Source organism: Oryctolagus cuniculus, chromosome 5 (assembly GCF_051225735.1).
Source record: "Oryctolagus cuniculus isolate XC-2025 breed Fujian yellow rabbit chromosome 5, ASM5122573v1, whole genome shotgun sequence".
NCBI lineage: Eukaryota > Metazoa > Chordata > Mammalia > Lagomorpha > Leporidae > Oryctolagus > Oryctolagus cuniculus.
The window spans coordinates 88,457,002-88,481,939 of NC_142871.1; the positions used below are offsets into that span (position 1 = coordinate 88,457,002).

The 24,938-nt window shown below is 40.2% G+C and overlaps 2 long non-coding RNA genes across 4 annotated transcripts in view; one reads left to right on the top strand and one right to left on the bottom strand.

Annotated features, from left to right (window-relative positions):
* On the bottom strand, positions 1-7,711 carry LOC149126572 (uncharacterized). Of its 3 annotated transcripts, none has more exons than XR_016233893.1 (3): positions 7,470-7,711; positions 6,197-6,317; positions 1-217 (listed from the first exon to the last, which is right to left on the bottom strand). It is a non-coding gene; the product is annotated as an uncharacterized LOC149126572 (long non-coding RNA). The 3 variants fall into 3 exon arrangements; XR_016233894.1 differs by lacking the exon at positions 7,470-7,711 and adding an exon at positions 6,981-7,235; XR_016233892.1 differs by lacking the exon at positions 7,470-7,711 and adding an exon at positions 6,495-6,939.
* LOC149126573 (uncharacterized) overlaps positions 6,204-24,938 on the top strand; it is a 26,180-nt gene continuing 7,445 nt past the window's right edge. The window contains exons 1-2 of the long non-coding RNA XR_016233895.1: positions 6,204-6,342; positions 7,614-7,764. This is a non-coding gene — a long non-coding RNA (uncharacterized LOC149126573). The remainder of the gene's footprint in view (positions 6,343-7,613; positions 7,765-24,938) is intronic.

The following is a 24,938-nucleotide window of genomic DNA, read 5'->3' on the forward strand; positions in this document are numbered from 1 at the left end:
TTGAAAGTCAGAGTTAAACAGAGAGAAGTAGAGGTAGAGAGAGAGAGCGAGCAAGCGAGGTCTTCCATCCACTGGTTCACTCCCAGTTGGCTGCAATGGCCAGAGCTGCACCGATCCGAAGCCAGGAGCGAGGAGCTTCTTCCAGGTCTCCCACGTGGGTGGAGGGGCCTAAGGACTTGGGCCATCTTCCACTGCTTTCCCAGGCGATAGCAGAGGGCTGAATCAGAAGTGGAGCAACCAGGACTGGAACCAGCGCCCACATGGGATGCCGGCACTGCAGGCAGTGGCTTTACCAGCTACACCACAGTGCTGGCCCCAGTATACATGTTCTTCTTCTTTTTTAGAGAACTTTTATATAATAAATATAAATTTCGAAATACAACTTTTGTATTATAGCAGCTCTTCCCCCCATAACTATCCTCCCACCTGCAAACCATCCCTTCTACTCCCTCTTCCATTCCATTCTTCACCAAGATTCATTCTTAATTATCTTTATATACAGAAGATCAACTTAGTATATACTAAGTAAAGATTTCAACGGATTGCACCCACACAGAAGCCATTTTGAAATGTGTTTATTTTCAACTTCAGGATGAGCCCTTCTATTCCTAGTTTACTGTTAGTTTTTTTCATGAATCAATGTTTAATTTTGTTGAAATTTTTTTTACATCTATATTAATGAGGGATATAAATCTAAAGTTTTCTTGTAATGTCTTTGTCTGGTTTTGCCATTAGGGTTATGATAGTCTCATAGAGTGAATTAGGAAGTACTTCTGCTACTTTCTTCTAGAAAAATTTGTACAGAAGACATATAATTTATCTTGAGTTGTACAGAATTTGCCAGTGAACCTATCTGAGCATGCTGCTTTCTGCTTTGGAATGGTATTAATTATTAAAAATTTTAACAGATATGTTTATTCATATGGTCCATTCTTGTGTGACTTTGTGGCAGATAAGTCTTCAATGAATTGTTTCATTTCATCTAGCTTATCAAATTTGTGGACACAGAGTTGTTCAAAATATTCCCTTATTACTTTTTTTAAAAGATTTATTTATTTGTTTGAAAGGCAGTGTTACAGAGAGGCAGAGGCAGAGAGAGAAAGAGAGAGAGAGAGGGAGGGAGGGTGGGAGGGAGAGAGGGAGAGAGGCCTTCCACCCACTGGTTCATTCCTCAAATGGCTGCAACAGCCAGAGCTGGGCCAATCTGAAGCCAGGATCCAGGAGTTTCTTCTGGATCTTCTATGTGGATGCAGGGGCTCAAGGACTTGGGCCACCTCTTATTGCTTTCCCAGACCACAGCAGAGAGCTGGATCAGAAATAGAGCAGCTGTGGCTTGAACCGGTGCCCAAATGGGGTGCTGGCACAGCAGGCAGTGGCTTTAACCACTATATCACAGCACCAGCCCCTCTTTATTGCGTTTTAAAGCCCTTGGTATCTGTAGTGATGCCCCACTTTCCAGTTAGGTTTTAAATGGCTAAGTTGAATATTTATTACATCTCTGAAAATAAATCAAGTTGTTTCTTTTTAGTTTTATATAACACATAGATGATTGACATTTAGAAGTGAGTGGCCTTGTTGGAAAATTAGGTAATCTACTTACATTCTCCACAAGAAGAGAATATTTGTTTACCTTAGGCATAACTCCTCAATAAAGAATAATACAGTTAAAATGCTTCTGTAGAAGAGAACCTATTCTCTCAATGTATCCCTTTGTTAATAAATGATTTCTTTTTAAATATATGGAATTCCCCAAAGAAATCATCAGGTTTTACACTACACACCCATCATTCTAGTTAGCAGCTTTCTAACTTCTGCTTTTTACGAAGAAAGAATCCAAAAGAATTAAATGTCTGTCATCTCCTCATTTAAAAAGTCAAAAATCACCCTTTTTGGAAATTTTGGTCATCTCCAATTATACTTTGGGAAGTTTTTTCTCAAGGAAAATTTTTCATGATAGCTACCACATATAGTTAGTGAAATTGCACTAATACTTAATATTTTATGATAAGTTTTCAATTATTTCCTATAAATTTATTGAAATAATAGGTATGCTTCCAACTACAAAAACATCATTACTTCTATTAATCTCTTAGATGCTCACATAAGTATATTCTTACTTACCAAGAGTGTTTTTGAAAGTGTTTGTGATATTTTTCAAAACATTCCTTTTAATAAAACCAGAAAGCACTAAATAAAAGTTCTATTTCTTGGTACTATAAAGCTTCCTGTCAATTTTGTGTAATAGGATATTATTTTAATCACACAAGCAACCAATGAAACAATTGTTCAAATATAGAACTAGAATCGAAGCCCTCTTTGACACTCATTTAATATTTGATAACTTTTCTCAGCATTAATATTTAATCCATTTTAAGAACATTTAATAATCAATATTCTATATCCTATATTTATGTTTTTGCTATTTAAGTTTGGTTTATTAAACTATATCTGCAGTTCAAAAGGGTATTAAACATTTTTAACTTCCTCAATTTATTTCTTTATGTTAGCTCCAAGAATTTACAATGCTTCGTCTTTACTCTGTTCATTTGTACATAATTCACAAAGACAAGAGAATGAAGCACTGACCAGGGTGACCCCACAGGAGAGAAGGGATGATGCTATCTGACCTAGAGGGCTTCCTGCTCAGAGCTGGCAGAGAGGGCATGGTTTTTCTTATTCCTTTAGGCATGAAGGAAATCCCAAAGCAAACAGAGACACAGAGGGGCAAAGAGAAGTTGGTATTCCCCAAACAAGTCTCATCTGCCCTTTTCTTTCCTACAGTCCTCTCCTCTTCCCTTCTATCCTCTGTGTTTCAGTTCAGGCTCCTTTGCTCACAAGGAACAGAAATTCATTCAGATCAGTACCCATAAAGCTCAGTGTTAAAAACACGAGGATTTTGCAGGAATTCACTCAAGACACAGGGCACTGGAAGTTATAGGAACCCAGAAGACAATTGTCTTTCTCTCCTCATTGCTCTGGTTGTATGACTTTTCTCTCATGTCATCTCTGGTTGTTTTGTTTGTTTTCTGTGTGTTTGTCTTCTCTGTTTGCATCTCTCTTCTTACTGTAGTTTCTGTCTCCAACATGCCTCTGTGTCCTGCCTCTACGTCATGCCTTTAGCTCCAGTTCCCTTGCCAAACTCATTCAGTTTCTCATCTCCCAATTCCAAAGCCACAAGAAACACCTAAGAGCAGCTCAGCTCATGTCTTCAAGCAAGACCATTTTGGCTGATGGACGGGATTACACGGTGCAGAAGGGGTTCCGAGCAAGGCAGACCATGGTCAACAGCTCTAGTATAGTGTCCTTCTCCCTCCCTTCCACTATTTATTTTTCAAATAGTTATGGATATCCACTATGTGACCATTGCTGCTCTAGACTCAGCCTCTACTTTCAAGAAGTTGATTGACCAGGAGAGAAAGCAAACTAGTAACAACTACTAGGTATTGTCATAATTGCTGCAATAAAGGATGTTCAAGGGGCTCTCAAAAGGGAGACCCAGCAAATGGGGGTTTCAGGGAGGCTCCTCTGTTAAAATGACATTCATGATGGTTAATTTTGGGAGTAAGTTTGACTGGAATAGGGAATACCTAGAAATTCTAGAAAACCATTATTTTAGGTGAGCCCGTGAGGGTGTTTCCAAGAGATTAGCATGTGAGTCTGAGTGAAGTAGGTGGGGAAGACCCACCTTTCATCTGGAAGGCATCATCAATCAGCTGGGGCCGGGAGGTAATACATACAGAAGGTGAATCCATCTCTCTCAGAGCCAACTCCCACCTTGGATGTCATTTGCTGGCCTTTGCACTCCAGGACTTACGCCAAGGCTTCCTTTGCCAGATGCTTGGGCTTTTCAGCTTTGAAACCATGACCTCCCAGTTCTGAGGCCTTGGAGTTGGATTGAACTGTGCTATCAGAATTCCATGGTCTCCAGCCTGCAGGTTACCTGCTCTGGGACATCTTAGGTGCCATAATCAAGTAAGCCAATTCTAGTAAATCCCCCTTCGTGTGTGTGTGTGTGTGTGTGTGTATGTATGTATCTTATTTGTTCTGTCTCTCCATGGAGCCTTGACTAATACAAGACTTGAGCTAAGTCTAAAAGGATAAGTAGGAGTCCCTGAGATGATGTGAACAGATTGGAGGAGGAAAGTCACACAGAGGATTCTTGGCAGAGGGAGCCATCTGTGGAGGGGCACAGAGGTGATAACTACCCTGTAAATTCCTGGGGCTTCATGTGGCTCAGTAATCCTGGGGACCTGGTAGGAGATAACCAGACCAGACAGGCAGGGGCAAGACTGTGAAGTATCTCTTAGATCCTGAGTCTGGAAGGTTGTGGGACCACTGAACAATTTTCAAAATGGCCATAAGACAATGAGAGTTGTGCTTTATAGAGCTCTCTCTGGCAGCCACAGTGGTAGTGCATTGGACAGGTAGTCTAACAGCTGTAAAGCAAGTTACAAGGTCACTGTAGACCTCATAGGAGAAGATGTGAGGGTAGGAATTAAAGCATACAATTGGAGCAGAGAAGAGAGAATTTGAAAAGCCTTAAAGAAATAGGACACACACAGAGGACCTAAAATGAAGAGGGACCAGGGGTCTGGAGATTTGCCTCCTGAATACTCTCCACGCCAACCCCCTAACAGAAGTCCTGGTCAATACCTAGCTCTTTGCACGCATGCCCTGCCACTGATGTGCATAAGGGCATGAGACCAGCCAGCAGGGGTGCAGGTTTCCCTTGCACGTCTAGGGAGAGCTGTTTCAGTAACTCCTAAGCCCAGCTTTGCAGAGACTCTCAGCACTGGACAGGTGCTCTCCCCTCCAAGATATCCATAAGAAAGCTCTCCTTGGCCTCAGGGGTGAGAAAGAAGAGCCCAGGTAGAGACGTGCAAGGGTAACAGCTAAAGCTGCTCCTGCAAAAGTGAAAAGTCAGCCCTGCATACTCCCCTGCCCACCCAAGGCAGTAGGAAGGGGAGAGTCCTTAGACAAGAAGTACCAACAAAAGGTAAAAGAGAAGCAAGTGAAAAACAGGTCCAAGTGGCGAACCCAGAAACTAAAGATTTGCCTGCAGAAAACACAGAAGCTAAAAATGAGAAGAGCCCAGCCCCTGATGAAGCAGTAGGGAGGAAGGAAGTCAGCCTGATGAATATCATATGCTGTGCCTTAGTAGTCATTGTCTCCCTTCTTATACAATCTAGAGGGACATTTTATCAACTATTTTATAAATCTAAGTCTTTTTAGTAGTTCTGGAGAATTGTTTTTAAGAAGGAAGGAGTCCCACCTCGTTTTAAGTGTAAATGATATTTTAAACAGGTGCAATCATTTGCTTTCTTTTGGTACCACCAGGGCTATTGAATTACAGGTGGCTTTGACTATCTTGGAGGTCAGTTTAACATTCAACAGGTGAGGGTTAGTTTTTATATCCAACAATGCAAAGCACACAGACTGGTAAATTTAAAGTCACAGTCCTCCAACTTAATATGTCTTGAACATTTTCAATTACTTCTCCCAGTTGCTGGTTAGAATTGCCACCTCCCTCTCTGCCACCACCACAAAACCCACTCCATTCCATGATAGTTGTGCTGTGCAAGTATGTATGCTCTATAACATTGCTGGTTGTGGTGGCTGAGTTTTCCTAACGATTTGGCCAAAGTGCTGAGAAAGACTGAAAATCTGAGGATGTAGTGTGTATGACGTTGCATTGTGAATTGGTGTGGCTTAAGTAACAGCTTATCAACGTTTGGAGATATTGGTATTTGATAGTCTCTTAAGGGAGATTTGCCTCTGAATTTGAAGCTAGAGAGTCACTGAAATAACTATGAAAGAATCCAAATACATGTTCTTTTTGAACTTCCAGCAACTATGTTAGGAATTGTGTAAAACTGGAAATGTCTGTGTACAGATGCTCAACCAATGAAATCTCAGTTGTGACAGAAAAAGAACAACTCCCTGACCTCCCTTACAAAACTTGATCCACTTACCCCTGGAACCCATCCTGCCATCAGACCCTCTGCTTCCCGACCCATTCTTTTACTCTGGTACCCTTCCTCAGCTGTTCGGCTCTCCCACCCACCTTTGACTGATAGGGACCAGAAACCCCCAATCTTCCCTCACTCATCTGTACAGACACTGATTAATTTCCCACTGTGGTTGGAGAAGAGGGAATGACAAACAGCATTCCCTCCGTGGTAACTCTGGCACTTACCAAGGCTTCCAGACAGAAGGGAAGAGCGGGAGCTTGTGAATTCCTGGATTATCAATAAAGATTCCCATCAGCAAGGCTTTCATGAACTCGGTGTCGGCCCAGACTCGTATGGAATCTCACCCTGAGGAAACCAGAAGACGACCCACGTAAGTTCCCAGATTTCACTATCTGTGGTCAACAGCAAGGGCAGGGACACACGTAATTTGGTCCCGCTTTCTTCTGGAACCCTCTGGTCTGTCTTGTAGAATTTCCTAGACGTGTTTTCACTTGCCAGCACGTAATCGATAAAGAAAATTACATTTAGGGCCTGAGGGAAAGAAAGACTTCTTCAGAATCTTTAGCAGTTGCCCTTCAGGTCTAGAAGATGGTTGCCGTGTTCTTCAAGTGTAGCTTATCTGTCAGTCTTAACTCTCTGCAACTGATTTCTCATCTCTAACCAGAGTCAGAGAAAGGAGAGGTGGGAAGGAATTCCACTTTGAGTTTATTTTTTTAAGGGTTTATTTATTTGAAAGGCAGAGTTACAGAGAGGCAGAGGTAGAAAAAGAGAGAAAGAGAGGTCTTCCATCCAATGGTTCACTCCCCAGATGGCTGCAACGACTGGAGCTTCCCTGATCTGAAACCAGGAGTTTCCTCTGGGTCTCCCATGAGGGTGTGGGGACCTAAGGACCTGGGCTGTCTCCCGCTGCTTTCCCAGTCCACAACAGAGAGAGGGATTGGAAGTGGAGCAGCCAGGACTTGAACCAGCACACATACGGGATGCCGGCACTGCAGGCGGTGGCTTTACCTGTTAAGCCACAGCGCTGGCCCCTCATTTTGAGTTTTATTCTAGGATGGCCTCAGGGACCACATTTGGCATTGTTGTCTCCCTCTCTCTCACAAGGCACTTCACCTCAAGAGACTGAGCAAAGTATTTCTGGTTTATTTCTGGAAAAGAATCAAAGCTATGTATGAAGTCAGACTGCCCAATGAGGAAGGCACAGGAGGAAGAACAATTACAGAGCACATCAGCACCTGCTTCCCGGAGCCCAGCAAGCGGGGTGGGGCGGGGCGGGGCATCAGCACACCTACTGATCTGAAGGAAGGAGTCAAGGTGCCACAGAGGTGCAGTTGGGAAACATTTAACAGGATTGGCAGTGGCTGGGAAACACTCCTACCTAACAGAAAATCCCTGAGTGCTGATATCAGGGCCCAGGGGTTTCTGCTGGGGCTGACGCACGCAAAAGCTACAAAGAAGGCAAAGCTATAAATCCTGCCCAGAGGTCAACACACTCACATGAGGTTCCACATGGAATTCTTGCAGCCAACAAATTGGTCTCCCTCAGAAGCTGGGTAAACAAGCTCTGTCGTGGCTGCTGTGTCAGGGAAATATAAGGTGGCCAAGGACGGTGACAAAAGGCTTTCTGTGGTTTCATTTCAGTTGCCTTCTGCCTCTGACACCCAGACCAGAAGCTTTCCCTGAAGGTGCTATGCCCCTCGGATCACAAGTCCTCCGGCTTCCCATGGTCCTCTTTTCCATTTGTTCCATCAGCTGTATAGAACACATGAGCATGATACTACTCATAAATTAGGTGAGCTAAAGCTTCATGAATTTAGCCGTGATACATTCTGAATATAACTCTGAAAGTTTGTGGAAAATGAATTAAAAGATAAGTTTATTTAGGTGCAAAAAAAAAATCTGAAACCCATTCCTAGTTTTTTTCATAGTGTGTATTTCCTATGAGCTTTTTGAAGGCCCCTTCAGACATTCCAAAGCATTCCCTTTGGAGTAAGTTGACAAATGTGATGGCATTCTACAGCAATTTCTAAAGCCTAATTTGCGTGTTCTTACATCTCTCTTGTAAACCAGAGCTATTTCTCTCAGCTTCCTTGTCCATGAGAATGTGAAAACTCTTCTTTTTTCAGCTACAGGTCCACCTCCATTTGCAGACGAGAGCCATTTAATGACTTAAATCCACTTGAACTGTAACTTAATTTGCTTCTGCAATTATCCCCAATTACATATCCCTGGGTCAGAAACTCTTAAGTTATCCAAGCTGTAACCATTTATTCCCTTTAAAAAACCATATCTGAAAGCTTTCAATTTTCTTCCTAACTTACCAGTGATTCCTCTTTATTGCATGGGGACCCCTGGGTCCTCAGGGAGCTCCCACTCCAGGGCCTCCACCTGCCCTGTACTCTCTACACAATCGCAAATGAAGCGTCATTGTAATACCTCTTTAGACAGATACCATTTTCTGCTCATTTGTATTATACAATCTAGTCTCAATTTGCTTATCTTTGTAGAAGGGGGCTTATTTTGCAAAAGGCATTTAAGCTGTATTGCCAGGATGGATGGGAATTAGGGAAATCAGGGAGCTGAATATTAGTACAAAAGGTCAAAGCTGAGAGAGGAGAAAGAGAAAGAATGTTTTCTGTAGAAATTGATTGATGCTCTGCAGAAAATTCCAACCTGCTGCAGTAATGTCCTTTCCATATCACTTAACGCGTTGCTAAGTTAATGGAGGAGTTATTTTCCCCCTTTTCCCCATAGCAGATAGTGATGATGCTTGCTACAAACCTGGACGACCAACCTGTGTATCTCCTACCCCTCCCCCAAATAGACTACCATCATCTCTGTCTGGAACAAAACTGTCACAGCTCACCAAAGCCATGCCATTTTGTTTGTTTAATTACAATGTTTATTTTTACCAACACCCAATGGCTTATTAGTGAAGGCACATTTTTAGAAATCTAACAAGTTAATAGGTCCTTGGATCTCAGACACAGCTCTCCTATTTTGTTTTGTACAAAAAGGAAAGAACATGTATCACACCTACATACATTTTATTTTCCATTTTCATCCGCTGAAATGCATTATCTGGAGAAATGACACATGATTCCTAGCATTTTAAACGACACATAGAATTTCCTTCTTGGGAGCTGGAATCTTCTGTAATAATATTTAATTCTTATTTCATGCTTTAAATGCATCTATAACTGAGAAAACAGGCAAAAAATTAGGATGGGGGCATAGGCCGGCTACAGAATGACTAGAAGGCTAAACAGTAACTCAGCAGGACTGTGATTTGGGACGCTGCCCAGATGCCTTCACTGGTGGAATTCTGCACATTTTAGGAAGGGATAATACAAATCTAATGCAAACATTTCTCAACTTGTATATAAGGCTAGGATAACACAAATACCATAGCATGTCAATATGATAAGAAAAGTAACTTCAAGCCCTATCTTCATAAACATAAGTTAAAAAAATCTTTAAAGTTTTTGAATAGTCATACAGGAAAAATTGAAACTTCACCCTAAATTCACACTAATTCCAAGAAGACTGTAGCTCTAAATGTAAAAGCTTTGAGAGAATAAATCATTGAGAAGAAAACAAGGAATATTTAATGAGCCTTTTAAATAACACAAAAATTAATCATAAAGAACAATGACACATTAAAATTTATTAAATTAATAATTCTGTTTATTATGAAGCATTGATAAAAACATTAAATAATTAAATGAAGTCATACAGAGGTAAATGAATTTTTTAATACATATAACCAACAAAGGATTTGCATCCTAAGTATATAAAGGACTATTACAGCTCAATTAGGAAAAGGCAAAAAAAATTTTTTTGAAAGGCAGATTATGGGGGGCAGGGAGGCAAAGAGAGAGAGAGAGATCTTCCATCCACTGGCTCACTCCCCAGATGGCAGCAACAGTCGGAGCTGGACTAGGCCAAAGCCGGAAGCCAGGAGTTTCTTCCAGATCTCCCAAGTAGATGCAGGGGCCCAAGGACTTGGGCAATCTTCAGCTGCTTTCCCAGGCAAATTAGCAGGGAGCTGGATCGGAAGTGGAACAGCCAGAACTTGGAACTCAAACTGGTGCCCATATGGGATGCTGACACTACAGACACAAGCTTTACCTGCTATGCCACAGTGCTGGCCCTGGAAAACTAGTTTTTAATGGACAGAAATCTTGAACAGGCAATTCAGAAACAAGAATACCCGAGTGTTCAATATGAATTGTTTAAAAAGCACTCAAAATCAATAACCAGTAGGAAATAGAAAATTAAAACCACAATGAAATATTCAACTTTTTAAAAAGATTTATTTATTTATTTGAAAGAGTTACACAGAGAGAGGAGAGGCAGAGAGACAAAGAGAGGTTTACCATCCACTGCTTCACTCCCTGATTGGCCGCAACAGCCAGAGCTGCGTCAATCCGAAACCAGGAGACAAGCTTTTTCCAGATCTCCCACTTGGGTGCAGAGGCTCAAGGACTTGGGCCATCTTCTATTGCTTTCTCAGGCCATAGCAGAGAGTTGGATTGGAAGTGGAGCAGCTGGGACTCGAACCAGTGCCCATATGGGATGCCAGCACTGCAGATGGCAGCTTTACCCACTACGCCACAGCGCCAGCCCCGAAATATTCAACATTTTAAAAAAAATTTTAATTGTAATACAAAGGATCAGAGAGGATGGGAAACAACTGAAACTCTGATGCACTGCTGTTTGGCACAATCTCTTTAGAAAACTTACTTGTCATATCTATTAAATTTACAAAATCCCCATGATCCAGCAATTCAATTTCTAGGTACTTACCCCAAAGGAATGAGTACACATTTATATTGTAAGACAGAGATCAGTATCATTATAGCAATGTTTTATACAATAGCCCCCAGCTAGAAACAATCCAAATGACTACCAATAAAAGAATGGATAAATTATGACATCTTTATACCATGGTATGTTTTACATCAATTACAAAGAATGAACTACTGGCATTTACAATAACAAGGATGAATTCACAGAAATGAGGAACTTAAGCTGATTAAAAAAAAAGAGTACATTTGTATTCTTTCATTTTGTAAAGTTCAAAGAAAGGCAAAACTAACCCATGATGGTAGAATTTTCTTGCTGAAAAGCTCCAAAATGATTCTAATGTGCACCTAGGTTTGACAACTACTTACATATGGAGGAAGGAATTGAGATCCTCATAGGGAGGTGATTTGGCCAATTTCTCTTAATTCTTGGCTTTGTTTGACTTGTGTGAACAATGCTGGCTTTGCCATTAGGGGAAAAAGAGTATACCAGAACTGATTATGTGTGATCCATAAGAAAGCCACATCTTAAGCTGTTTATACCATTCCAACAAAGCCACTCAATGTAGATTCTATGGGCTGCCTGAGAAATGTTCCATCTAAGAGTAAGTGAACATCTTTGTTTCTTTTCCTATGAGAACTTTTCCATGACTTTAAATGGCAAGCATGCACTAGTATCCATTAAAAGAAAAAAAAATGAAGGAAGTAATATACACTTCTCTTCGTTGTTTTAATATCCCTACCTGACACCAGTAAAACCAATGTTCTAATATTCCCAGAGATCCTTTTCCAATTTTTGGAATTTTTAACTTTCTGTTTATTTAAAAAATCTTTTAGAAAATTCTAAAAGGACATGTGAAAAACAGAGTTCCTCTCTCCATCAGGAGATTGAGAAACACAGTGTGAGGTCCATTATGAAACACTTAGTGTGTTCATTCAGTGCCTTAATTCTACATGACAAGAAAAGTGCTCACATTCTCTGCTTTTGGTGCAGGCCATGTGGAATGCATTCCAATCAATAAAACTTGAGAATGTCTCCGAAATAAACCAAAGGCATGCATTATCGTGTTACACATCTAGATATTAGCAATCGTGACAAATCACTCAATGACAAAAATGAATTGACACATTTGTGTGTGGAAAGGATTTGAATATTCATACTAAAATGCAACAGGAGTATTGATAACCCCTGGAAAACCACAATGAAAGGCAGGAATGTAAGAAGAATCAGCAAGAAGAGTGAGCAAAATTAATCAGCTTTACCACAACAGGTTTTATTGGTAGGGCAAACCTCTCACTTTGTTTTACTTCTGAACTCTATTCCTTCTAAATTCCTTCTCCTTCTCCTAGTCTTCCAGAGAATCGGCACCTGTATGAAGTGCTCTGAGATCTAGAAATGTGTTTCCCATTACGTTATTTGAATCCTGACTCATTTTCCATTGGTGGAAGCACTGGTTTTACCTTCCAACTTTTCAATGGTGCTAAGCAATAATCATCTAATACTATTTCTTTTTATAAATTTCATTTATTTGAAAGGCAGAGTGACAGAGAGGAAGAAACACAGAGAAAGAGATCTTCCATTTGCTGGTTACTCTCCAAATGGCCACAATAGCTTGACTGAGCCAGGCTGAAGCCAGGAGCTCAGAACTCCATCCTGGTCTCCCAGGATGCCCTGTGGGTGGCAGGGACATTAGTAAGGAACTGGATCAGAAGTAGAGCAGCCAGAACTTGAACTGGTATTCTGATATGGGATGCCAGCATTGCAAGCAGTGGCTTAACCCACTATGCCGTAACACCAGTCCCATATTTTTTTTATAACTACTATTTCCTCATCTTTCTCAACATACCTAATAAATTGCACCTGCTAGAGAACTGCCTTCCTCCTTTGGCCAACCAAATTTGAGACCAGTGCTGGAATACTCTGTATTCCGTCTACCACCAGTATTGGAGACCTTGGGGCAAATGATTTAGCTCCAAAGCTCCGTCTTATCACCTGCATTCGTGGACTCTTCCTACTCATGCCTCAAGTTGGCTACTCTGGGTGCAGAGTAAGGGAAGAGCAGGGGCAGAATTGGGCATGTGGATGTGTCAAACTGTGATAGAGGAGAAGAGAGCCTTAACCAATCCCTGGGAGAGCTGCAACGCACGCTTCTTCATCAGAGCAGTGCTGGCTTGATCCTTTATACCCCACTGCCAACAGTCAGTGGGTGCAGGCCACTGGAGGATGCTGTGCTCTTTGGGGAGGTGCTGTGTGCATCTGAGGCTAACCCAGGAGGTGCTGACAGCTGGGCATCAAGTGCCTTCTGGAAGAGGGATGGATTCTTTCCACCAGAGAGATCCATAAGGCCACATACAGAATAGGTCAGCTCTGAAAAGGATCTGAATCCTCCAAAATGACCCCAACTTTCAAAGACTATAAGCTTCATTTGGGCCTGCTGTTAATTTGCAGCCCAGAGTGTGGGCCAAAACTCGATCATTTACTTTGGAAAATACTTCAAAATCTCACTGAGCTAAATAAATACTTGGTGCACTCTAAGGTCACTAGAGAGTTATTTTTTAATGTAGTTTTGAGAGAAATTTCTAGTTTGGTTTTCAAGAAAGATTGTATATTAAAAAGGGCTTTGGGGAGAAATGATGTAACACTACCTAAAAGTGATTTAATATCAGCAGGCAAGAAAGGATCAGGGTGGGAAATCATAGCAACTCGCAGAAGTGTGTTTAACCTTAGGCCTTGCTTTTGATATTACTTTCTGAGCCTTATGAAGTTCAGCCAGATTCCAGAGGTCTAGGAACCGTTTTCCAAAACCATTTTAACTTTTGCTTATCTCCTTGAGTCCACATCAGATTCTCATAAATCTATGTTTTAAATTCTATTGTGGGCACTTAAACACCATAACTATGACCATTAAGGTTAGCAGACTTTTAAAAATTCCTAATTTAGGGACGTTCATAGTTTCCTGTCCTAAGAATTTTCTTTCTCCAGCCTCACCATAAAACTGAACACCACATTACTATGAAGTTTTCCCTTCTTAAAACAGCTGCCATTGATCAGTAGAGCTGCCTAAAGAAGAAAAAGGTCTGTGGACCAAGCATGGATGTTTTCTAAGGACTCCAGAACTCAAGGTGAACTAAATAATTTGAAACCAGTGTCCTAAGCATTAGAGCTCATGAGGTCACACTCTGCACTTCCAAAATGACCCCAATTAAAGTATTTTCAATAAGTGTTTCAACATCAGGAATGCTATTGTCTTTAACTGCCTTACCACCTGTCAGACCAAATTCCTTTGTGTCTCTGGTGGCTAATAATTGAATCAAATATATTTCTTGAAATAGTAGTATATATTTAGAACTTGTGTCATTGATGAATAATCTAGATATTGGTTCTTTCAATAATGTACAAATGGAATATCGACCTTATTGGAAGAGTACACATTCCAGAGAGGTGTGGCAGGTTTCTTTAAGGTCTATGTCTTGCAATGAAAAGTAGTTTGCGTGTAGTGTTTAAAGGTATTCTTGGAATTCTTCCCTTTGTTCAATTAACTTGATTGGGATCAACTCAGATCCAGAGTTTCCTCTTTCTAAACTCACATCATCTCCAAATTTCTTCAAGCCAGCCAAAGTCAATTAATATCAGAATCAATCAATCATAATAAGTAACAATCCCGAGATTTTTGTCACTTTGCCTTATTACTGCTTCTCCCTCTTTTTTGCCTCCTTGAACAGAATGTAAGCTCCTCTACAGAAAAAAATCCATTCTCATTGTGATCTGTTATAGCCTTTGGCTCCTGGCAGGGGTCCACTGGCTAAAATAGTCCTGAGAGCCTAGAGGAATGGCATAATTGAATATAACTTTACAGTTTGGTGGGGATGAAGCTGTGTCACATATCAGCCTGATGGACTTATTTAATTAGTTCCAGTGAGAAGGCAGAAGATGGGTGCAGTGTCAATAAAATAGAATTCAGTCAGCAAATGCAACTCATGTCAGCATGTGATTCTTCTTCCTCCTCCCTCCGCTGTCACCATCAACTGCCCCTTCCACACTGACGGTCATCATCTGGCAGGTTTTGTCTCCCACCTCTGCCCTCCAGCCAAAGGACTCAAGTCGATAACACTATTTGCAGGCAGACAGTGAAGGAGCCCTTTGCAGTCTAAGTAGCGCTGAGTCTCATCTGTCTGTAGGAATCACCTTAATAGTTAAGAGAAGGAATCGTAGACCACTGAAGCTGTTAGAAACTTGGCATTCTCTAGAACCCTACTACTGAAAATAAGTGTTAGACATGCAGACCCTCAGGTGCCACCTGCTACCCACTGTCTCAGAGTCTGTGGGTTAGCTACATCCCAAAATCTTTTGCATACACAGTGAAATTTGTAAAGCACCCCCTTTCACCATACATAGCAGAAAGCTAAGCCAGAGAGAAGCTAGGCATCTCAACAAGCTGTGTCAGTAAAGATTTACTGATCACTGATCCCAGACAAACATTATCAGAATACATAATAAGCATTAGTAAGAACAGGGCTTTTAACTGTGAACACAATATTTGCAAATTATTGAATGAGAAATTGAGAGAGAAACCCAATCCTATGACAATACTTGAAAGTATACCCAGCTCATGGCTTTTCTAAGCACCATCATAAGAACTGTTCAATGGCCACTGCTATGGCATAATGGGTTGGGCCTCTGCCTGCGGTGCTGGCCACCCATGAGGGCTTGGGTTTGAGTCCCGGCTGCTCCAGTTCAGATCCAGCTCTCTGCTGATGGCCTGGGAAAGCAGTAGAAGATGGCCCAAATCTTTGGGCCCCTGTACTCACAGGGGAGACTCAGAAGAAGCTCCTGGACCACCCTAGCTCTGGCCATTACAGCCATCTGGGGAATGAACCAGTGGATGGAAGACCTTTCTCTGTCTCTCCATCTCTCTGTGTGTAGTTCTGACTCTCAAATAAATAAGTGAATCTTAAAAAAAAAAGAAAACTTTACTCAAATCTTTATACATATTTCCAAACTGAGTACTGACTCTACAAAGCAGACACCCTTGTCATCAGAGACTCACAGACCTTTTTTAAATTTTTTTATTTTTTTTGACAGGCAGAGTGGACAGTGAGAGAGAGAGAGAGAGAAAGGTCTTCCTTTTCCATTGGTTCACCCCCCAATGGCCACTGCAGCCGGCGTGCTGCGCTGATCCAAAGCCAGGAGCCAGGTGCTTCTCCTGGTCTCCCATGGGGTGCAGGGCCCAAGCACTTGGGCCATCCTCCACTGCATTCCTGGGCCACAGCAGAGAGCTGGCCTGGAAGAGGGGCAACTGGGACAGAATCCAGCGTCCCAAACAGGACTAGAACCCGGTATGCCGGCGCCACAGGCAGAGGATTAGCCTATTGAGCCGCAGCACTGGCCAAAGACTCACAGACCTTTAAAGTATTTACTAATTTGGTTAGAAGAAATCAAATCTCATTATTTAAATAGCAAATTCAACATTTATATTGTATATTTTTCTTCCATGAGTAATATATCTTTTTTCCCAATTCTCACATATCTACCGAATTTGTGGTATTTATCTCATTGGTTTGTATGTGATATTTATAGTTAAGAACAGGTATTTATTGGAGTCTATGTTGCAAATGTTTTTGATTTTGTATTTTCGATTATAGGGTTTTTGTTGTTACCATTTTCAGTTTATCTTTTTCTTTCTTACTTTTAAAATAACAGATAACATCATGTAGATTAACAGATAAAATTTTAGATATCAGTTTAGAAGTATAAATATATAGTAGAATAATTAAATTCAGCTAATTGATGTATTAATTCACACAATTATCATTTTTTTTCAGAGGACTTATGTCCATCCTCTTAGCATTTGCTAAGAATAGGATATACCAATATATCATCATTAGCTGTAGTCACCATGCTGTATTATAGATCTCGAATTTTATTCATTCAATTATAATTTGGTATTATTGACCCAATCCCTCCTACCCAACTTCCGCAGCCTCTGGTAACCATCATTCGATTCTTTACTTCCATGAGATCAACTTTTTAATTTTTAATTATTTTTAAAATATTTATTTATTTATTTGAAAGAGTTACAGAGAGAGAGGGAGACACACACACACACACACACACACACACCAAAAGAGAGAGAGAGAGAGTGAGAGAGATCTTCCATTCATTGGCTCACTCCCCAGATGGCCACAACAGCCAGGGGTTGAGCCGCACCAAAGACAGGAGCTGGGAGCTTTCTCCCGGCCTCCCACCTGGGTATAGAGGCTCAAGCACTTGGACCATCTTCCACTATTTTCCCAGGCCATTAGCAGGGAACTAGAGCAGAAGTAGCTGGAAATGAATCTATGCCCATATGTGATGCCAGTATTGAAGGCAGCAGCTTTACCCACTATGCCACAATGCTGGCTCCAAGATCAGCTCTTTTAGATTCCACAATATGAGGTCATGCAATATTTGTCTTCCTGTACCTTGCTTATTTCATTTAATATAATGTCCTCTATTTCCACTCATGACTAAAAAATAGGATTTCACTTTTTTATGGGTGAATAGTATTCTAGTGTGTCATATGTACACACCCCTGTTACAGTGAACAGTAAACAGGGGTGTGCAGTAGCCTCTTTGACATACTGACCTCATTTCTTTGGCTCTGTACCCAGCAGTAGGATTACTGGGTCATATGGTGATTCTAGTTTTAATATTTTGAAAACTTCAATACTATTCTCTAATCATATACATTTTCACATACAGAGTGATTTTAATTTTTTTTTTTTTTTTTTGGACAGGCAGAGTGGACAGTGAGAGAGAGAGACAGAGAGAAAGGTCTTCCTTTGCCATTGGTTCACCCTCCAATGGCCGCTGCGGCCGGCGCGCTGCGGCCGGCGCACCGCGCTGAGCCGAAGGCAGGAGCCAGGTGCTTCTCCTGGTCTCCCATGCGGGTGCAGGGCCCAAGCACTTGGGCCATCCTCCCCTGCACTCCCTGGCCACAGCAGAGAGCTGGCCTTACAGAGTGATTTTAACAAAATTTTTATATAGGCAAATCTATCTTCTTCATATTGAATCTTTTTTTGTTTCTAAGCTTAAGAGTACTTGTATTCTCTTACACAGATACAATATTGATTTCTATTATTGTCTTATTATATCTTGCCCCGATTTTTAGATTCAACTGATAAGTTAATTTGGAACTGATTTTGGTATATATTTAAAGATAAGAGTGTAAAGGACTTTTTCTAATTTATTAAAAAATTTTCAATACAACTTATACAATTATTTTCTTTTCTATTTAATTTTTATGCCACACACACATATATTTAAATATATGTGTATATAAAATATACACATATGTATACTATTTTACACTTTGGGGCTATGGGAATCTTTTCTCTTTGGTACTTTTTCTATATACTCATATCTTCAACTATATATGTCTTAACTTTTTAACTGTTGACTTTTAATACTTTTTCATGGTAAATGGATGTTGAGTTGATTTTTTTGAATTCAGTGGAATTCCTTATTGCCTAATACAGAATCAATTTTTGTATATGTTCAAATATTAACTGGAAAAAAAGGATATTTTCTGATTGGAAAGTGTAGGGCCTTATTTTAATCCATAAAATCAAGTTTGTTATTTCATTGTTAAACTCTTTTACATCCTAACAAATTTTATGTCTGCTTGATCATGAATTTTTGAAATATGTGTTGTTACTGACTGTAATTGTGGACTTGTCAAATTTACTTGTTATTTTCTTAGTATTTGCTTTACATATTTCAAGACTTGTACATTTATGATTTATGTTCCTGATGAGCCTTTTTTATATATTGTCATTCCTCTTGATCTCAACTAACATTTCATCTCAAACACTATTTATGACATTGATGCTATTATTAATGTAGCAATAGTATGTGTATCTTTCTCCAGCCTGTGATTTTCAGCTTCTCCACATGTTTTTGTTTGAATTGTGTACTAAAAGTAATATATTGCTAGATTTTTAATAATCTAATTAGATGATTATTTTCTTTTAATTTATGAGTTTAATCCATTGATATTTATTTAAATTATTGATCTATTTGTACTTATTTATACATCTTATTTGGAGGCTTGCTTTATGTGAGTCTTTTGCTTATTTCTTTCTTTTTAAAATGAGTTCGTTTCACATCCACCCCTTGTCCATCTTCTACCAGTTTTGAAGCTGTGTATTATGTTTCTGCTGTTTTGGTGGTTACTTTTAAGTGTTTCTTAACGTGTATGTAAATGTTTCTGATGGTCTACTTTTTCAGTAGGTCCACCTCCCTCTTTAATAAAAAGAAAGTCGTTATTACAATTTACCTATTCAGTCACTCTACCTACAGTCTTGTAGATGTTAACTATAGTTCTAGTCTTCATTTAAAAATGAAGAATATTTATTTGAGATTACGAGAGACAGAAAGCACCCATCTGATATTCACTCCCCAGTGCCTGCAATGGCTGGGGCTGGGGCAGTCCCAAAGCTGGAAACCTGGAACTTACTCCAGGACTCCCACATGGGTGGTAGGAACCCAATGGCTTGAGTCATTGCCTGATGCCTCCCAGGTCCATATTAGCAGGAAACAAATCAGAAGCCAGAGCCAGGGGGTGGGCATTTGGCACAATGATTGAATTGCAGTTTAGGATGTTTGCATTCCATACCAGAATGCATGGTCTGAGACCTGCCTCCTCTACTTCTAATCCAACTTGCTGCTACTTCACATCTGTCCCTGCCACCCATATGGGAGATAGGTTTGGAATTCTGGGCTTCTGGCTTCAGCCTAACCCAGCCCTATCTGTTGCAGACATTTGGGGACTGAATGAATAGATGGATGATTTCTTTCTCTTTCTCTCTCTCAATCTCTCTCTCTCTCAAATAGCATGAAAATAAATAGAAAATTTTTAAAAAAGAAGTCAGGGCCAGATGGAGAGCCTGAATTGTGGGGAGCAACCCGGACTGGACTGAGTTACTGGAATTAAGACTTATTCTATGCATCTGCTCTCCCACAATATGGCGCTGGGAGAGGAGAAAACAGCTTCTACGCAGCTGCCTCTTGCCAACTTGAGTGCTGACCTCCAGGAGCTGATCCTGCTCCTGATTGGAGGAGAGCAGCGTACTCGGCGTGTGGGCAGCCGAGCTGGGATTGGCGGAGGAGGACTATAAAGGAGGAGAGAGACAACATGCACCAGGAACATCTAAGGGGAACATCTGAAGGAACACCTGTGCAGCCCCCGAGAGAGCCGGCCGGCGGTGTGCCGCTCCCCCGCGGAAGTGGGGAATGTGGCAGGGGGAACCGCCCTTCCACGGAGGTGGAAGGGTCGGTAGCCAACCCGGGAAGAACCAGCAGCAAACCCAGGGAGGGCCGAGCAGACAAAAGAACAGCGCAGGGTCCTGTGTCGCTCCTCCACGAAGACGGGGAGAGACACTGAATGCTACAATTTGGGCCTTCGGTACCCTAAGTAGCATCTTAACCACTAGGATAAATACTTGACCAATTTTTTCATTTTTAATGCAAAAATTATTAGCTATTTTTAAATAATTACAGTAATTGGCTCTTCTTAAAATTATGTTTTGAGCTTATAGTTGTTTCCTGGATTCTATACCTCACTCTCCAGTCAGTGTTCTTCATACTTTAATAATTTGGAAAGAGTGTTTAAAGGTTAAACTCTTTTCCCAAGTATGTTTGGCTTTCTTTGTTTAATTTTACTCTAATTTTTTAATGACTTAACCACTCACAATTCTAATTTGGCAGGTAGGCTTCTTCATCACTTTAAACATATTGGCCTGTTATTTTCTAACATTCATGATTGCTGAAGAGAAATTTGTTACACGTTTAAAGTTCTTCCTTGTAGTCCAATTTGCATTTTCTCCTTGGCAGTGTCAATAATTTGTTCTTTTTCCTTCATGTTCAGCAGTTTCACCATAATATATCTGGGCTTAAATTTATTCACCCTGTTTAAGATTGATGTTATTTATTTATTTGTTTGTTTGTTTATTTGTTTTGAAGGTAGAGAGAAAGTGAGATTTTGATTCTCTGGCTCACTCCCTAGTGAGCAACAGCCAAGGCTGTGCCAAGCTGAAGCCAGCAGCCAAGAACTCCATCTGGGTTTCCACCATAGATGGTAAATACCCAAGTACTTAGACCATCATCTGCTCCCTCAACAGTGCATATTAGCAGGAAGCTAGAATCATGAGCAGAACCAGGATTTGAATTCAGGTACCCTGCTACCGGATGTGGGCCTTCCAAGTGATGTCTTAACCATAGCAACAAATGCCTAGCTCTACTTTTCCTTTATACAATGTCTCAGTGTTTATTTTTTATGTCCAATTCATGTTCCATTCCTGATTTTGTTCAATGATATAATAGAGTTTTTGCAGAGACACAGCACCAATGTGTGTGTGAATGTGTTATGTGTGTGTGTATGGGAGCCGGGAGGGAGGGAGAGAGAGAGAGAGACAGAGAGAGAAGTATGAAAGTTGGCTCATGAAATTATGAAAACCAAGTTTCACAATCAGCTATTGGCAAGTTGGAAAACCAGAAAAGCCAATGGTGTGATTTGTTCTGAGTCTGAAGGCCTGAGAATGAGGAGTACTGATGTCGCAGTGGAGGAGAAAATGTACGTCCCAGCTGAAACACAGAGAATGGATTTGCCCTTCTTCTCCCTTTATGTTTCATTTGGGCCCATAAGAGATTGGTGATTCAAGTGCTAAACTATTCTAGAAACATCCTCCCAGACACACCCAGAAATAATGTTTGACCAGCTGTTTGGGAATCCCTTACTTAAGTTGACATAAAAATAACCATTATAGATAGTTTTCTGAGATTAAATTTCTTCATGCATTGTTGAAGTTTGGTCACAAATGATAGATTCAGTTTTTGGCTGATTTTGAATGGGAGGTTTTAGTTTTTTGCTTTTGTTTGTTTCCCCTCTCTTTCTTTTAGCTCTTTGCTTTTTAATATCATCTTTTAGTTACAATTTCTGTATATTTGAGATAGGTAAAGTAGGGAAATCTATCTTCATCAGCTAATTCCTCATATGTCATTTTTTTCTTTATAGTAATATTGGTATATATTCATCAGAATGTTATTGAGATTGTCTTTAAATATGTTAAAATTTTAAATTGATTTGGAAAGAATCAGTATCACTATCTAGACTTCCCAACCAGGAACAGGGTCTGTGTGAATTTCCACTTCAGGCCCTTATTCCTATGTCTCAGTAAATGTTTATCTTCTAATGCCTTCTGAAGTACTTAAACCCATAGTACTCAAAACGTGGTTCTTGATTAATATTATTAACATTAAATTCCTAGAGTGTAGGCAGGATGCAGGAACATTCAAGCTTGATGTGATGCTATTTGGTCTGTATAGGTTTATTCTATCAATTAATGCCACCCTTCATTTCTTGCATCAAAAGATACCAAGAGCAGATACTTCATGCTCTGTAAAACATAAGCGCGTGGCATTGCTGGCTATTTTGATCATTTAGACTTATATCTTCTTGGACCAGTTTCCTAGAGTCATCTGTTTCCTTTTTTAAGACCCAAGGCCAAAAACACATGGCCATCAGCCAAGAACAGAACTGGTCTATAGAATATAGCAGGAGCATTTGTTGAAGGAGAGCATTTTATGGGTGTATATTTGTGCGTGCTAAGGACACCTGCTGATAAGTCTTTAGAAAAAGAAATCTTTTCTCATGATTGTTAAGCTGTACTTACCCTACCTTGCGTTTTGTTATTTATAAAGTACATATTTTCAATGATAACCATCTGAGTGGGTAAAACTATAGCAATATAGTAAACAAATATGCCATTATGTTCATTATTAATCCACTTAATTTTTTTTCCAGATGTGAACATTAAAGTTTAATGTAATAAGGGTAGGAATCTGTAGAACTATACCTTAGTTTTATTTGGTTGTATGTATATTCAGCAGTAGGAACTTTCCAATGTCCATAAGTACCAGCGTACTGAATGCTTAAACCAAATTACCTCTGTTCATTTTAAAATACTTATATCGTCTATCTTTGAAATAGATGTTACTAGGCCTACCAATCACAGAGGAAGAGTAGCTTTAAAATATAACTATTTGCTGTAAGAATTTCCAAAATAAAACATTTCCAATATGGAATATTTATACTCTCTTGAAATGATAAGTAACACATACCTACATATGATATATATACACATACCAACATACTTATCTTATTTCAAAATAGAGATCAGGAAGTTTAAGCTGAATCAGAGTTTCAAAATCAACAAAATTCCTGATGCTACAGCTAACACCAAAACAAAAAAATAGGAATTCTTATTAGACAGGAACGCATAGTCAAATTGTCTTGAAGAATGTGCTACACAAATCATTTCTTTTGGGGCCACAAAATTAATTTTCCCCAAGATAAAATAGTTTCAATCTAGCTTTTTAACTAAATTCGTTTATTCTATTATTCTATTAGCCTAATTAATGAACTAAACACAGTGTTCATGGATAATTCTTAACAACTTTAAGGGGCCAGCATTGTGGTGTTGCAGGTAAAGCTGCTGCCTGCAATGCCAGTGCTTGTCCCGGCTGCTCCATTTCTGATCCAGCTCCCTGCTAATGACCTGGAGAAAAGCAACGGAAGATGGCACAAGTGCTTGGGCCCTTGCTGCCTGTGTGGGAGACTAGAAGAAGCTCCTGGCTCCTGGCTTCAGCTTGACCCAGCCCTGGCTATTGTGGCCATCTGGGGAATGAACCAGCAGATGGAAGATCTCTCCCCCTCTCTATCTAACTCTGACTTTCAAATAAATAAATAGATGCTTAAAAAAAGAACTTTGAAAATAGATACTGACAATTCTTAAATTCCACATTAAATCAAAAACCCTAAGAGCCAATGTATTAAAGTGAGTTACTACAAGAAGGAACTCTGAAATGTTAATCATTCTTTAATTGCACTGCAGTTCTTCAAAGGTCATGAGAAACAAACCAGAAGAGATTCAGAGCATTCCTTTGGGTGAGTTATTCCTTGTAGTTTGTCACAAGTCATTCAGTTAACACAGGAGGCCTTGAATGACTACAATAATAATCTGACTCTGCTTATATTATTACTCCAAAGAAAATAAATGCTGTCTTAGGAAAATCATTGAATCTGGGAGCAATAAACATGATAGTAACTTGGAGAGACAGATTTTAATAACTAAGCACACAAAATTCATAGTTCAAAAGTTAGCTTTCCACGAATAAAAATAATCCACTTGAAAATACATCTTATGTATATCTTTCATTTGCAATGACCAGAAACTATGTGAGCTCTGCAAACTTCTTTGAACATTCCTTCTGAGGATTTAAATGGATTTAATCTTTACTGGAATTAAATTTAATAAAACTGCTCCTCATTGCAAAATGTCAATCATTGGAATAGTTACTGTAACACAAGCTTTCTGTTCTCCATCCAACTTTTCACTACTAAAGGATTTGATAGTAGTAACTTCTTTGTAATCTCTTTCATCCTGAAATATCAACTTTCTTCATTTCAGCTGTCAGTCTAACATTTTACCCAGCCCTTTGTCATTACTGATCATAGCAGCCTAGTTAATCCTGAGCATTAAACCAAAGAGAGGTTTTGCAGGTCCTGGAAAGCATGACAAGTTGTGTATCTCCTGAGAGGACAGTTTGGGTTATTGACTTTGAGGACTGGAATAGATGTTAGCAAACATTCATTCCAAACTTTCACCTCCTTTACAATATCCTCAGAGGGCTGGATACAGCATCTGCTAACCTAGCTTACTTCCAAGAAATTCATGGCCTTGCATGACAATTTTTTTTTACAGGCAGAGTGGATAGTGAGAAAGACAGAGAGAAAGGTCTTCCTTTTTGCCGTTGGTTCACCCTCCAATGGCCTCCACGGCTGGTGCGCTGCGGCTGGCGCACCGCGCTGATCCGAAGGCAGGAGCCAGGTGCTTCTCCTGGTCTCCCGTGGGGTGCAGGGCCCAAGCACTTGGGCCATCCTCCACTGCCTTCCCAGTCCACAGCAGAGAGCTGGCCTGGAAGAGGAGCAACCGGGATAGAATCAGGCACCCCGACCAGGACTAGAACCCGGTGTGCCGGCGCCACTACACGGAGGATTAGCCTATTGAGCCGCGGCTCCGGCCCGACAATTTGTTTTAAGTACTATTGAAATGTATT